Source organism: Pleurodeles waltl, chromosome 2_1 (genome assembly GCF_031143425.1).
Source record: "Pleurodeles waltl isolate 20211129_DDA chromosome 2_1, aPleWal1.hap1.20221129, whole genome shotgun sequence".
NCBI classification, from domain to species: domain Eukaryota; kingdom Metazoa; phylum Chordata; class Amphibia; order Caudata; family Salamandridae; genus Pleurodeles; species Pleurodeles waltl.
The window spans coordinates 838187086-838199949 of record NC_090438.1 but is presented as its reverse complement, the minus strand read 5'-3'; positions in this window follow the sequence as shown (position 1 = coordinate 838199949).

Below are 12864 nucleotides of genomic sequence, written 5' to 3'. Positions count from 1 at the left end.
GTCACATTTAGGTTCATCATGATGATTTATAGCTCCTCACTAAGCTTGACGATTTTGGGCTTTAGCTGATTAAACGGGGTGCCATTGTGAAGTAGGGTCGAGTCTGAGGTTAGGGACATTCCCAAGGGCTCCCTTATCAAGTTGTTTTCTCTGGTGTTCTATCTGATGAACTGTTTTGGGTGTGTGAGCATCAGACCACCTAGTCCCTGAGCTAGGTATTCTCTGTGGGGATGGGTGTCAGTTTAACACGTGGGTATGTGATAGTCTTTGTTTGGGAGGAGTGTCGTACAGGAATCTGCCCCTCATTTTGTTTAGCTGGACAGATGAGACCAGGACATTTGCGTTATGTGGAGGATAGAGTTTAGAAAAGTGGCACAAAGCTATGGCTTGGTGGGGGGTTTCTGAGGGGGTGGGTGGGACACCTGTTCAAATATGCATGAGGTAGGTCCAGGTGTTCAGATTCCGTGAGTCCATTTGGGGTTTGTGGGTCACTGCCTGTGTTAGTCCATGGACAAAATCAATAGATCGATGGTTAAGTGTGAACAGTTGGCTAGGGTTTTTTGGCTGATTTGGTACCTGGAATGGGAGGAAGGTCATGACTCATAGCGGATAAGGTTCTGGTGTTGTTGGTTGGGATTGGTGTAATAAGGTTTGATTGGGTGAAGTTAGTTGTAGTGTGGCATGCGTGAAGGGTGTTAAGGTCGCAGTGTAGCGCATGATCAGGTGTTCTTCAGATGTTGTGTGATTGAGGAAGAGCCAGTCAAAGATTTGTAGATTCAGGTCTGATGCTTACATGAGAATATTACTGTTCCTGTGGATTGATTACTGTCTCAGCATTAAAAGAAAGGGAGAGTGAGATGGATAGTGTGAAACCATGAGGTGTTTTAGTGACGTTAGAGACATCCAGGAGTATGTTAATCTACTCTCTCCACCGGGCTACAAGACACGAGAAAAAGATGATTTCAGAGCTCCTTTTTTTCATACAGAAATAGGTGTCAGACAATAATGTTTCAGGGAGGTCTTTTAGTAGCCAGTGCTTGAATTCAATTACTCAGTGGAAGGCTAGGATGAATAGTCTTGTTAAAGAAGGCTGTAAGTCAGAAGGGTCAGTAGTTAGGAGCTGTGCTTTTCATCCCACAAAGTTTCAGTTTCTCTACATTCTCTAATGGTAACTTTCTTCATATGCCAGATTCTGTTGACCAGATCAATAGCTGAAATGTTGCATATTAACGATACTTGAGACTTCTGAATCTTTGAATATCATCTCTGAAACTGCTGAGTATACATAATGGTAAGATTTCCTCCACCTCCACTTTCTTATAAAGTAATATGACTGACTTAGGTAAACTCTTAAATTGTTGCAAGTTTGTAACAATGTGCCAGGAGGGTGGACATTCCGCCACTTTTAAATGTGGATGTTGTTACTACCTCACCTGTGCAAACTTTGTAAACATCTATTTGTAGAGCATTAATTAACGTAATTATGATTTATGGCTTTATTTGTCCTTTGACAACTAGTCAGCTAAGTGTATGGGATTTGTAAGCTTCTGTGTGAAATCTTCAGGGCTCATTGTGATAAGCATTCGCAATGCCACAATTTGAAACTCAGTGTTATGTTAGGTCATCTAGACAGGGACAACTTTAAACAACCTCTCTTTCTTATGAGGTTTGTCAGCATTAACATGCTTGTTTTTCTTTGTTTTTGAATAGATTGAGATTGGTAACCCAGAGACCCCAGAAACACATCTGAATTCCTCATCTTTAGAGCCAGAGAATTTGATTGCAACACCCCCAAAAGGAGATGCAAAAGATCAAGGCCAGAAAAGCTTGGTAGTGATGCACTCAAACAGTGTCTTAAGTGTCAAGGTAGCCAATCTTCAGGACGACATTGAAATACTGAAAGAAGCCAACCACTTTCGAAGGGCCTATGAAACAATCCTGAAGATGTATGAACAAAAGAACTCACGGCTTGTCTCTGAGAAACTGCAGCTACAGCAAATGACAATAAACTTGAACAGTGTTATTAAGAAGTTAGAGCAGGATGAACAAAAGTGCCAGACTCAAATCCTGAATCTGCAGTATGAGAACTTAACTTTGATGACCAAAATTGAAGCATTGCAGCTGGAAATTGTAGAACAAGAATCTTGCACTCAGACCATAAAAAACCAAGAGAGGAGAATTAAAGAGCTCACAGATTTGCACAGCCAGATGCTGGTGGAGAAGCAAGCGATTGAACACTCGCTCAGCTTCTTGCAGGAGGCATTTACCAATGCTCAGCAGCAGCTGCAGGAGTCAGAGGCAAGTAGGAAAGACCAGAAAAAGCAACTTGATAAACTCAAGTCAGATCATATTGTGCTGCAAGACAAGAACAAGGCAGAGGTGGAGCAGAAGAACAAATCCATGAACCAGTGCATGGAAATGGAATACACCATCTGCAAGAAAGAAAAAGAAATAGAAAAATTGTGTCATGCCAATGGGAAACTGGAGAGCGAAGTGAAAGCTACCACTTTGGCTTTGGAGAATCTTAAAGAGGAGAAGATTATCATGGAAAAGCAGCTGTTGTCTTTGCAGGAGCAGCTTAAGTTAGAGGCTGATGTTAGAAAGGCAGAACAGGAACAGTTTGAAACAAAGTACTCTTGGCTTGTATCAGAAGTTAAACTTTTGAAAGTAAATTTTGAGAGTGAGCAGGAAGAAACTGAGAGTCTTAAGCAGCATATGGACGTGGTCATGAAGGAGCACTTTCAGTATAAGGAGCAAGCAGCTGTGATCAAGGACCTCAATCACCAAATGATGGCAGAGATAGAGAACTGGAAGCATCGTTATGAAAAAGCCATTGCATCACACCATGAAAAGGTATTGATTTTACCCCATGTTCAAGAGAGGGACATGTATCGAGCCTCAGAAAAGTCAGCCCATTCCTATTCACAAACTGCACTACATTTACTACAGACAAAGCGTGACCCAAAACGGTAGTTAATTATTCCAGATCAGAGCTGTAGTAAGTCCAGTACTACACATGGCCAACCACTGGTAATGCAAGACCCTCTCATAGAAATTAGTGGAGTAAGGGACATAAAATAAAACCCTTAGGAAAAAAGTTAAATTAATTAAATAGTTACAAATATAAATACATATCATTGAATGATAAAACATATAAAAACAGAAGATATTTTTACTTTAATTCTAAAATGGTTTAATAACTTTTTTGCTTTTTAAAACTAATGTGACAATAGTTTGACAAAATATAATTGAATTTATTTTAATTAATTCTATTCATCACTTTTAATAACTTAATTCATAATAAATAAGTCGTTTGGGGAATTTATATTTTAATTTAAACTTGAAAAAATTCGACAATAATTTTAATTTAATTTAATATATTTTAAATAATTGAATTTTCTATTCAATTTTTAGTTAGTAGTGTTGTAGCATTTTTTCTTTAGATCTACATTTAAAACAAATACATAAAATTAATTTGAACCATTATTTAACATACAAATATTGTTACAAACTTTTTTTAGGTTTAAGAAACTTTTTCACTTTTTCCTTTACTTGCCCTAAAGAGGATCTTGATACGTTAAAGTGTAGGAGAAAGTATCCTACACTTTACATGAGGAGATCTCCACCCAAGTGCAGAGACCAGTCTCAGGAGTTTGCCATGTGTGTTTTTATTACTATTACTGTTTTCTTTTTTAGTGGTAACTACATTTGTAAGTTAGACTTCACCCCTTTTTTCAGGAAGTGAAGACGTCTAAGTCTACACTTTTGGGCAATTTTAAGCTCAAATTTCGTGAATAGCTCAAAAAAGTACTTGAAAGGGTAAGAGTAAATTTACACATGTAAATTACTCACAAGTGTAACTGACATTTATGAGTAACCTCAAAAATAGCTACAAGTAAACTATTAAAAAACAATTGGTATGAACAACATAGCTTTAATTGTTAAATTTATCACATCATTTCAGAGTCATCTTTTTGGTAACTTTTGTCTGAGTGGTTGTGAAAGTCTAGATCAGTGCTCTTGGCGATGTGCGATCGACGGGGTGTTCTTGTGGTTATTCCTTGATACACACGTAAGGCAGGGCAACTTTGGCCACAGAGTCAGTGTCCCCCGAAGTTCTCTTTGAGCCAGTAGAAAGTCAGCAGCGATTGGGCTACCGGGCTCCACACACAGCAGGTCCAGCGGTATCCTTTGGATTAAAAGAAATCTCATACCAATTTATAAAAATAGATTATATTTTTATGAATTTTTAGACAACAAGATATGCAAAATCCACTGGAGAAGTCCAGAGATCTACATTTTTAAGTAAAATGTAAATCTGAGTTTTTTAGTCCAAAGTGTAAACAAGCATTGGTAACCATAAAGTTTAGAAACTTTTGAAAAGTTTGATAGAGTTGTTTTTGGCTAGTCCGGCCCGAGTGAAGTGACTAATTCCAAGAGGGAGATGGTCAGATGGGCCAATAAGGAGTACTTGGGCAGTTACCTGGTCACCAAAGCAGTCTCAAGTCCAGTTCAACACCTAACAACATGTCCACCATAGAATTCAATGGAGTGGTCCTGATGCTGGAGATGCAGGATGCTTAGGATGCTGAAAGGTGCTCTTGGCACTGTGTGATCGACAGGGTGTTCTTGTGATTATTCCTTGATCCACATGTAAGGGAGGGCGACTTTGGTCACAGAGTCAGTGTCCCCCAAAGTTCTCTTTGAGCTAGTAGGAAGTCAGCAGCGACTGGGCCACCGAGCTCCATACACAGCAGGTCCAGCGGTATCTTTTGGACTAATCTGGACTAAGTTGACACTCCCGGGTCCAGCAGACTCGGGTGCAACTTTTGACCTTTGAGGACTAGTCTCTTGAGTTGCCCAGTGACGGTGAGTGGTGATTTGAAGCATGCGGCTACTGACTTGCCGAAATAGGTTACTTCCTCTTTATGGCCCTGGTGCTGGTTCCAGTGGTTCAGCCGACTGACCCTTGGAATCACTTCTTTGGTTTGGGGCTCCAGGGCAACTTTTCCACAAGCCACAGGCACAGGCCTCTCTGTGCGAGCCCAAGGTGTGGCAGGTGCAGTCCAGCAGTCAGTGCAGCCTCTCCTGCCGGTCAAGGGGTCAGCAGGGTAGTCTGTCTTTGGTCCTTTCTCCAGTTAATTCATGAGCTGAGGTTTAGGGTGCTAAGAGTGCCAAATGTATGCCCAGAAAGTGCCCTGGGAGGATGATGTGGTCACCAGCCAATGGGAACCAGGGTCCCTCTCTCCTTGTGATGATGTCCGGCTATGTCTGGCATCTAGCAATCCCATTGTGCACTATTCTGCCCACTCTCAAAATGTTTTAACCCTTCTTTGGATGTTAGAGGCATGATAGCCCACCCTAGAGGTGTGGCTACCTGTGGGCTATAAGCCCACGGGAAAATGGTTTGGCAACTGGTTTCCATTCTCTGCTCCCACAACCAGCCTGTCTGCCTGAACAAAGCGGCAGCCCAACATGAGTGTCTGATCAACATTTGCCCACCAAAGGTGGCTTGCCCCTTTGATGCTCGCCACCTGGGCCAACACCCTGTGTGTTTTCCTGCAAGGGGAAGTAATACTGCCTTCTGAGCCTGGGAGCTGTTCACACTAATTCCCAGAAAGTTAAAAGGGTGTCTGATGACCACCAACTGTGCAAGGCCACTGGACAATCTGAGCAACAGAATGTCAACTTTCTAAAAATTGCCTTTCCTTAAAAGTGACATTAGAGTCATTTTGGGCCTTATGTCTAGCTTAATGCCATGATTAACTTCATACCCTGAAGTACCCATTTAGTAGTCCCATTCAGAAATAAGCCATACTGAGGGGTCAGCCAGTCACCCTGTGTTACACAGCAAAAACGACAATTTTGAAGCGTTGCTGTTAGGACATATTTAAAGTGTAATGTCCTACTTGATAATATACAGCTCCCTGTCTTAGGGCTCTGTAGGCCTCCCTCAGCAGTGACTTACATGTATCGTTAAGGGAAGTGGGGTCTTTGCCATTGGTTTAAATGGCAAAGTCTAACTATCCGTTTTAAAACTGTTCTTTGAGGCTGCAGTGGCAGGCAGCCATTTTGTACTTTGTAGAGCCGGCCCTTGCTCTGAGCACGTGCTGAGCAAAAATAAATTTTCTGCTGCTGGTAAACAAATTGAGACGGCAGGGGGATCCGTTTCACAGGTGAGTTCCTGGCTGGCCATATCACTGATTTGCCTTTGAACATAAACATCTCCTCCCTCCCTCACCTTAAATGAATCACCCCCAGCTTAGCTTAATCAGGCTGGTGCCAAGTTGTTGCTGGGGTGGGGAAGGGGTATTGCTGTGCTGTGGAAAAGGGTCAGAGGTAGATAGTAAGGCAAGTAAAGGGGCTGATGTAATGTAGACTGCAGCTTCTCTATCGTATTGGGTTAAGGTATGGTTAAATCCTGAGGCTTCTTTGGTGCCTGTATATCCGAATGCCTGAGCCTAACAAGGGTGGCGGGTATTCCCTGGCTGTCTTACCTTAAGAGGACTTTTGAAGTGATAACTTTAAAAGAGCTGCATGACAATCCAACTGCCATCACTAAAAGGCCAAAAGATATAGTAAAATACATTTCTTTAACTTATTACTCAAATATTAGGCTAAGGAAAGCTCAAAGCATGCCAGCAATGGTTAAAATACTTCCCATTGTCAACAACAGAGGGCATGGAACCTTACCTGTCCTGGGTGACAAATCCTCTCTATCGCTGGTATCCTTCTTTTTTCAGATTCTCTATGATTCATTTGGCTGTGACTTTCCTCACTCAATACTGTTTGACCTGTGATTTACCATTGTGCAGGTCTGACTAATCCTCAGCGCAAAACACATGCCAATTTTTTCTCTTCTGCTCTCCATATGAAGCTCCAAGATGTGAGTTTATAATACCTATACTGCAGAGAGTGAACATTAGAGCTCAATTGAATGGTTTATGTTACCTGCAGAGGTTAGTGAATGAAGATGTTTGTTGGCAGTTAGAAAGAGATACAAACAGGTTTCTCTGGGTTAATCTACTAGTGGGGCGTAAAACTCTGTAAGTTGGGGAATTGAGGAGTGGATTGTCTTGTGTACTAATTTTCTTTGTCATCATTAGCTGTAGCCAATGAATGTATCTATAATAATATACCCCGAAATGCCAATAGTTCTCCATCCAAGTAAGTGTTTCTGGTTGTGCATGTTTGTAATTATTTATTATTCTCATCTATTTATCTATCACAGTTATGTAGTATTCTGATGAAATGCGATTCCATTTTAATTATATGCTTTTATGGATTCTTGCAAATCTAAACAAAGATTTTATGACTAATGACTACTGACTGCAGCATGTTAAAAATGATTAGTAGGGCTTTAAACGGAATCACTGGAGCCAAGATAAAGCAACTGCTATCTGCAGGACCTCAATGCAGAGTGCTCCGTGAGCCCCTGTAATAATTGGTGCCTGGGCCCAGCTCGTCTATGCCAGTGGTTGGCACTGATACTTTGTCACACACAGAGTGGCACAATCAGTGCTCCAGCCCTGGGTGCACACTCTACCTTACATATCCTAGATACCCTTGATACTATATACTAGGGATCAATGTTCCCTGTAAGGCGCGCGCGCGAGCGCGCGCGCACCTTTCCTTCCCCCATCGCGCAGGCCCCTTTGGCAAGCGCGCACGTTGTGCTGTTATCGAATGTTCCACCATTCCTATACGTTGTGGTAGTTTATATGCTTTATCACTTTCTGAGTTTAAATAAGCCTTTTAGAGCGATATACGTGCTCCCCTAAGGCAGATAGGGGGTGATTCTGACCCTGGCGGTTCTCTACCGCCAGGGCCAACGGGGGCGGGAGCACCGCCGACAGGCCGGCAGTGCTCCCTTGGTCATTCTGACCACGGCGCTTTGGCCGCGGTCAGAACGGGAAAACCGGCGGTCTCCCGCCGGTTTTCCACTGCCCCTTCGAATCCTCCAAGGCGGCGCAGCTCGCTGCGCCGCCGAGGGGATTCTGACCCCCCCTACCGCCATCCTGTTCATGGCGGGAAAGCTGCCATGAACAGGATGGCGGTAGGGGGGGTCGCGGGGCCCCTGGGGGCCCCTGCCGTGCCCATGCCAATGGCATGGGCACGGCAGGGGCCCCCGTAAGAGGGCCCCGCAAAGTATTTCAGTGTCTGCCTTGCAGACACTGAAATACGTGACGGGTGCCACTGCACCCGTCGCACCTTCCCACTCCGCCGGCTCGATTACGAGCCGGCATCCTCGTGGGAAGGGAGTTTTTCCCTGGGCTGGCGGGCGGTCTTTTGGAGACCGCCCGCCAGCCCAGGGAAAAACTCATAATACCCTCCGCGGTCTTCTGACCGCGGAGCGGTATAATGGAGGGCGGAATTCTGGCGGGCGGCCTCCGCCGCCCGCCAGAATCAGAATCACCCCCATAATGCTCATGTTTGAATCTGGATTGAAGTCAATGAAAACAGCGTTAAAATGCCGCGGGGAGTGTTGTAAACATCATTTGGCGTACTTTAGCATACAAGCGAGCAAGTGATATTTGTCTTGGAAATTAATGGTTAATGAGCTAGGAAATGCTTCAGAACAGTAGAAAATGTGCTGTTACCGAATGTTCCACCATTCCTATACGTTGTGGTAGTTTATATGCTTTATCACTTTCTGAGTTTAAATAAGCCTTTTAGAGCGATATACGTGCTCTCCTAAGGCAGATAATGCTCATATTTGAATCTGGATTGAAGTCAATGAAAACACCGTTTAAATGCCGCGGGGAGTGTTTTAAACATCATTTGGCGTACTTTAGCATACAAGCGAGCAAGTGATATTTGTCTTGGAAATTAATGGTTAATGAGCTAGGAAATGCTTCAGAACAGTAGAAAATGTGCTGTTATCGACTGTTCCACCATTCCTGTACGTTGTGGTAGTTTATATGCTTTATCACTTTATGAGTTTAAATAAGCCTTTTAGAGCGATATACGTGCTCCCCTAAGGCAGATAATGCTCATGTTTGAATCTGGATTGAAGTCAATGAAAACAGCGTTTAAATGCCGCAGGGAGTGTTGTAAACATCATTTGGCGTACTTTAGCATACAAGCGAGCAAGTGATATTTGTCTTGGAAATTAATGGTTAATGAGCTAGGAAATGCTTCAGAACAGTAGAAAATGTGCTGTTATCGACTGTTCCACCATTCCTATACTTTGTGGTAGTTTATATGCGTTATCACTTTCTAAGCCTAAATGAGCCTTTTAGAGCAATATACGTGCTCCCCTAACAGGTCATATCCTTGGGGTGTGCAACCAGGTCACAAAACTGCCTTGATGCCCTATTGCATGGAGCAATGATATCCCTTTTTTGCTTTAGTGGTATGGAGAGGCTAATGCCAAAGATCTTGGCTAGGTATGCGCTACGCGCGCGCGAATGGTCAATTCCTTGGCGCACGTATCCTTGGCTGCAGCGCACAGAGACCGCACACTGCCGCACACAGTGGAAAAAAATTAGAGGGAACATTGCTAGGGATTTATCAGAAAGTCAGCTTATTTCATTTGGAGGTAGTCAATTCAACATATATTGCTTAATGGATTGGAACACTGGCACTGAAGTCTGGTTAGCAGGCCTCAGTGCACCCTCAGAATCTAAAAACCAGCAGCATCAGTCCAAAACTTAGGGGGTGATAATGCAAAAAGAAGCATGTTCTTGCATTCATTATACAGCCCCTGGTGTGCTAACTAATCCAAGGATAATGGAGCAGCTGAGGTTGCTCTGAAAAGAATTCAATTGGTGGGGGCTAGGAAACAAAGAAGTACTTCGATAGTCCAGCATAGAAAGAACAACTGACAGAGCAACCACCCAAAAAAGAAGCAAACCAATGAATGTGAGCTTGTTGATGTTCTCTTTGAAGGCAAGCTAGAAATCAAAGGCCACCCCTAGATTTCAGGCAGACTTTACTGGCATAGGAGGAGTACAAAGATCCTAAGCCACCAGACCCTATCGCCCTTATCACAGGGAGAAGAATAGTGTCCAAAAATGAGGATGTCTGTTATGCTTGATTAAAGTCATAAATAATTTGTATCCATCCAATACTGAAAGGCATTGTGGGACTCATGAAATTATTTCCGAAGAAAGGCCTTATCTCTTTGAAGACAACTGATGAATAGAATGCCATTGGTGTAGACATAAAACGTTACGCTACTAGAGTGAATCAGTTCTGTCAATAGAGCTGCATAAAAGTTGATTAAACAAGGTCTAAATGCTAAGCCTTGGGTAACAATGTGATACACTGAAATGCAGATCTAAAATGGGGACGCGAATCTGACTAAGATTGCTTACCCCTAACAAATATATGCCACAGAACAGCCTGATTTTGCCCTGATTCGTCTAGTTGTTTTAGCACAATGTAAATAGGTACTATGTCGAAGTTCTTTGAGGAGTCCAAAAGGACTAATGTGGCCTCCCCTCGTTTGCCTCGAAGAAAGCAAAGATGCTAGAGGGTGAAGATCAGCGTTTCCTTGGTCCTGTTGAAGGGTAAAAACTCGATTAGGCTGAGTCTAGGATGTTACATTTCTCAATGGATGTACAAAGCTGAGTATTTGCATAACTCTCCACAATATTGCTGGAAAGGGAGTAGGGAAGTAGACTTAAAAAAGGCCAAGATAGTAGACTGCATTGTGGGTTTTTTGATGAGAGGCACCTAATTCCTGGTTTCTCTTCCCATAATGAAGTGCCATTCCAGTCGCCAGGGAAAGATTCAATTGCTTAGTGAGACTAACAGCAATAAAAGGACAAATGACCATGATAATGTGTGTGGGGGCAAGGATCAATTGGGAAGCCTGAATAATTACAAACGATTTATATATATATATATATATATATATATATATATATATATAAAAATATATATATATTAGAAATGGGGTCTTTGGTTGGTAGTCAGGTTACCCCCTGTCCAAGCAATGACCCTCACTCTAGTCAGGGTAAAAGAGAACCACGCTCACCCCCTTGGCAGCTTGACACGAGCAGTAGGCTTAACTTCAGAGTGCTAGGTGTAAAGTATTTGTACCAACACACACAGTAACTTAATGAAAACACAACAAAATGACACCACACATGTTTAGGAAAATAGAAAATATTTTTCTAAACGAAACAAGACCAAAACAACAAAAATCCACAATACACAAGTCAAGTTATCAATTAAAAACCAAAAAAAGTCTTCATGTAATTTTAAGCACAACGCTAACGCTGTTAGCGTGAAAATGTACCTTGGGCGCGTCAAAAATAACCCTGCATGGGCGAGTGTGTGTCAAAAAGGGCTTGAGATGCTTCGATATCACTCATGAGCGAGACCTTGAGCCGTTTCTCCTTCAGTCGGGTCTCCGTGCATTGTTTCTTATCTCCGCAGGAGAGCGATGCATCAATCCGGTCAACACTCTCGGGTTCGAGCGGGCCTTGCGTAGTTTTTACACACCCAGCGGTGTTTGCGTCAGAAATCCAGCTGCACGATGATCCGAAAAACATACAGCATGGGTTGCGATCTCACCAGCCTCCGTCAGCGATGCTGCGTGTCCTTTCTCCAACCGCGTGCGTTGATCTTTCAGTCGCGCTGCAGGCGAGCGTCGATTTTCAGCTTCAAAGCCGGCGGTGCGTCGATTTGTCATCTGCGGATCTGAGTTGCGTCGATCTTTTCCCCGCACAGCGGTCAGTGCGTGAATTTCTCACTCTTGGGCTGCTAGCTTCTCCTTTCAGGGATGGGGGGGGGACCAAGAGGTGGGTTCCAATCTTGAGATGTCCGGGGATTTTGGGACACCTTCAGACTTCTTCTGCATGGGCCAGGAGTGACAGGTGCAAAGGTGTCCTGAGGCGTCAGGTTTTCTCCACCGGAGCACTCGCGGTTGAGGTGTCCTGAGGCGTCAGGTTTTCCCCACCAGAGCACTCACGGTTGAATGGGCGTGGGGGCAGAGGCTGCAGGTGGTGTCAGTGAGTCCACAGTGTGCAAGTCCAAGGTGGTCTTTGTCTCTCAAGGGCTAGGAGACCACATTGGGACTGTTGACCAACTTGAGCTCTGGCTAGGTAGCACGGGTGCAGTGGTGCTTTCCGGTGTTGGGTCTTTGCGGTCCGGGGTCCTCTCAGGTCTCTTGGGGTGCCAGCAAGATGCAGGGAAGCGGCTCCACTCCTCCACTGGAGTTCCTGGGTCTTTGTTGAAGGCAGACATGCTTCCCTGGTATTTGGAGACAGAGCTGCTTGTAGGACGAGTCTACTGTAGCTCAAATCGGTGGGAAAAGCAGACAGGCTGTCAGAGCTGGATCCAAGTAAGGTGATTCTTCTTCGAGCTTTGCTTTTAAGTGTCCTTCTTTGTTTGTCAGCAGGAATCTGCTTTCCTAGTGCCAGGGATCCCCTAGATGATGCATTTAGGGGTGTTTTGGGAAGTGTAGGGGAGTAGCCAATGGGCTACTTACCCCTGGGTCACTACACCCCCTATATGACCACTTCCTTTAGGAAGTGGGCATAACCCTGCCCAGTGTTCCTAAATCTGCCAACACCAAGATGGCAGACTTTTAAAAGTTGTGTTCACATCAAGCAGCCCATCTTAAGGGTGAGACTGACCTGAGAGGTGGACACAAGTCCTTGAATTCCAAATTTCCTGCCAAATGGGCCCTGGGTAAGTGGGGGTCAGCATATCTCCTGTGAGTAAAGCTAGATCTGCATACCTAGGGTGGTGGGCTTCTTTGAAGCCCCCTGCCTTGGAAAGCAGGTTTGCAGGTCATCCTGTTGGGTGGGGTGTGTAAACCCCTTCCCCAGAGTATGCTTTGTGGTTGACCGCCCGAGAACGAAGGCTCTCACCCTAAGAGGTCAAACTTGTGTCTGGTGGTGGAAGGCT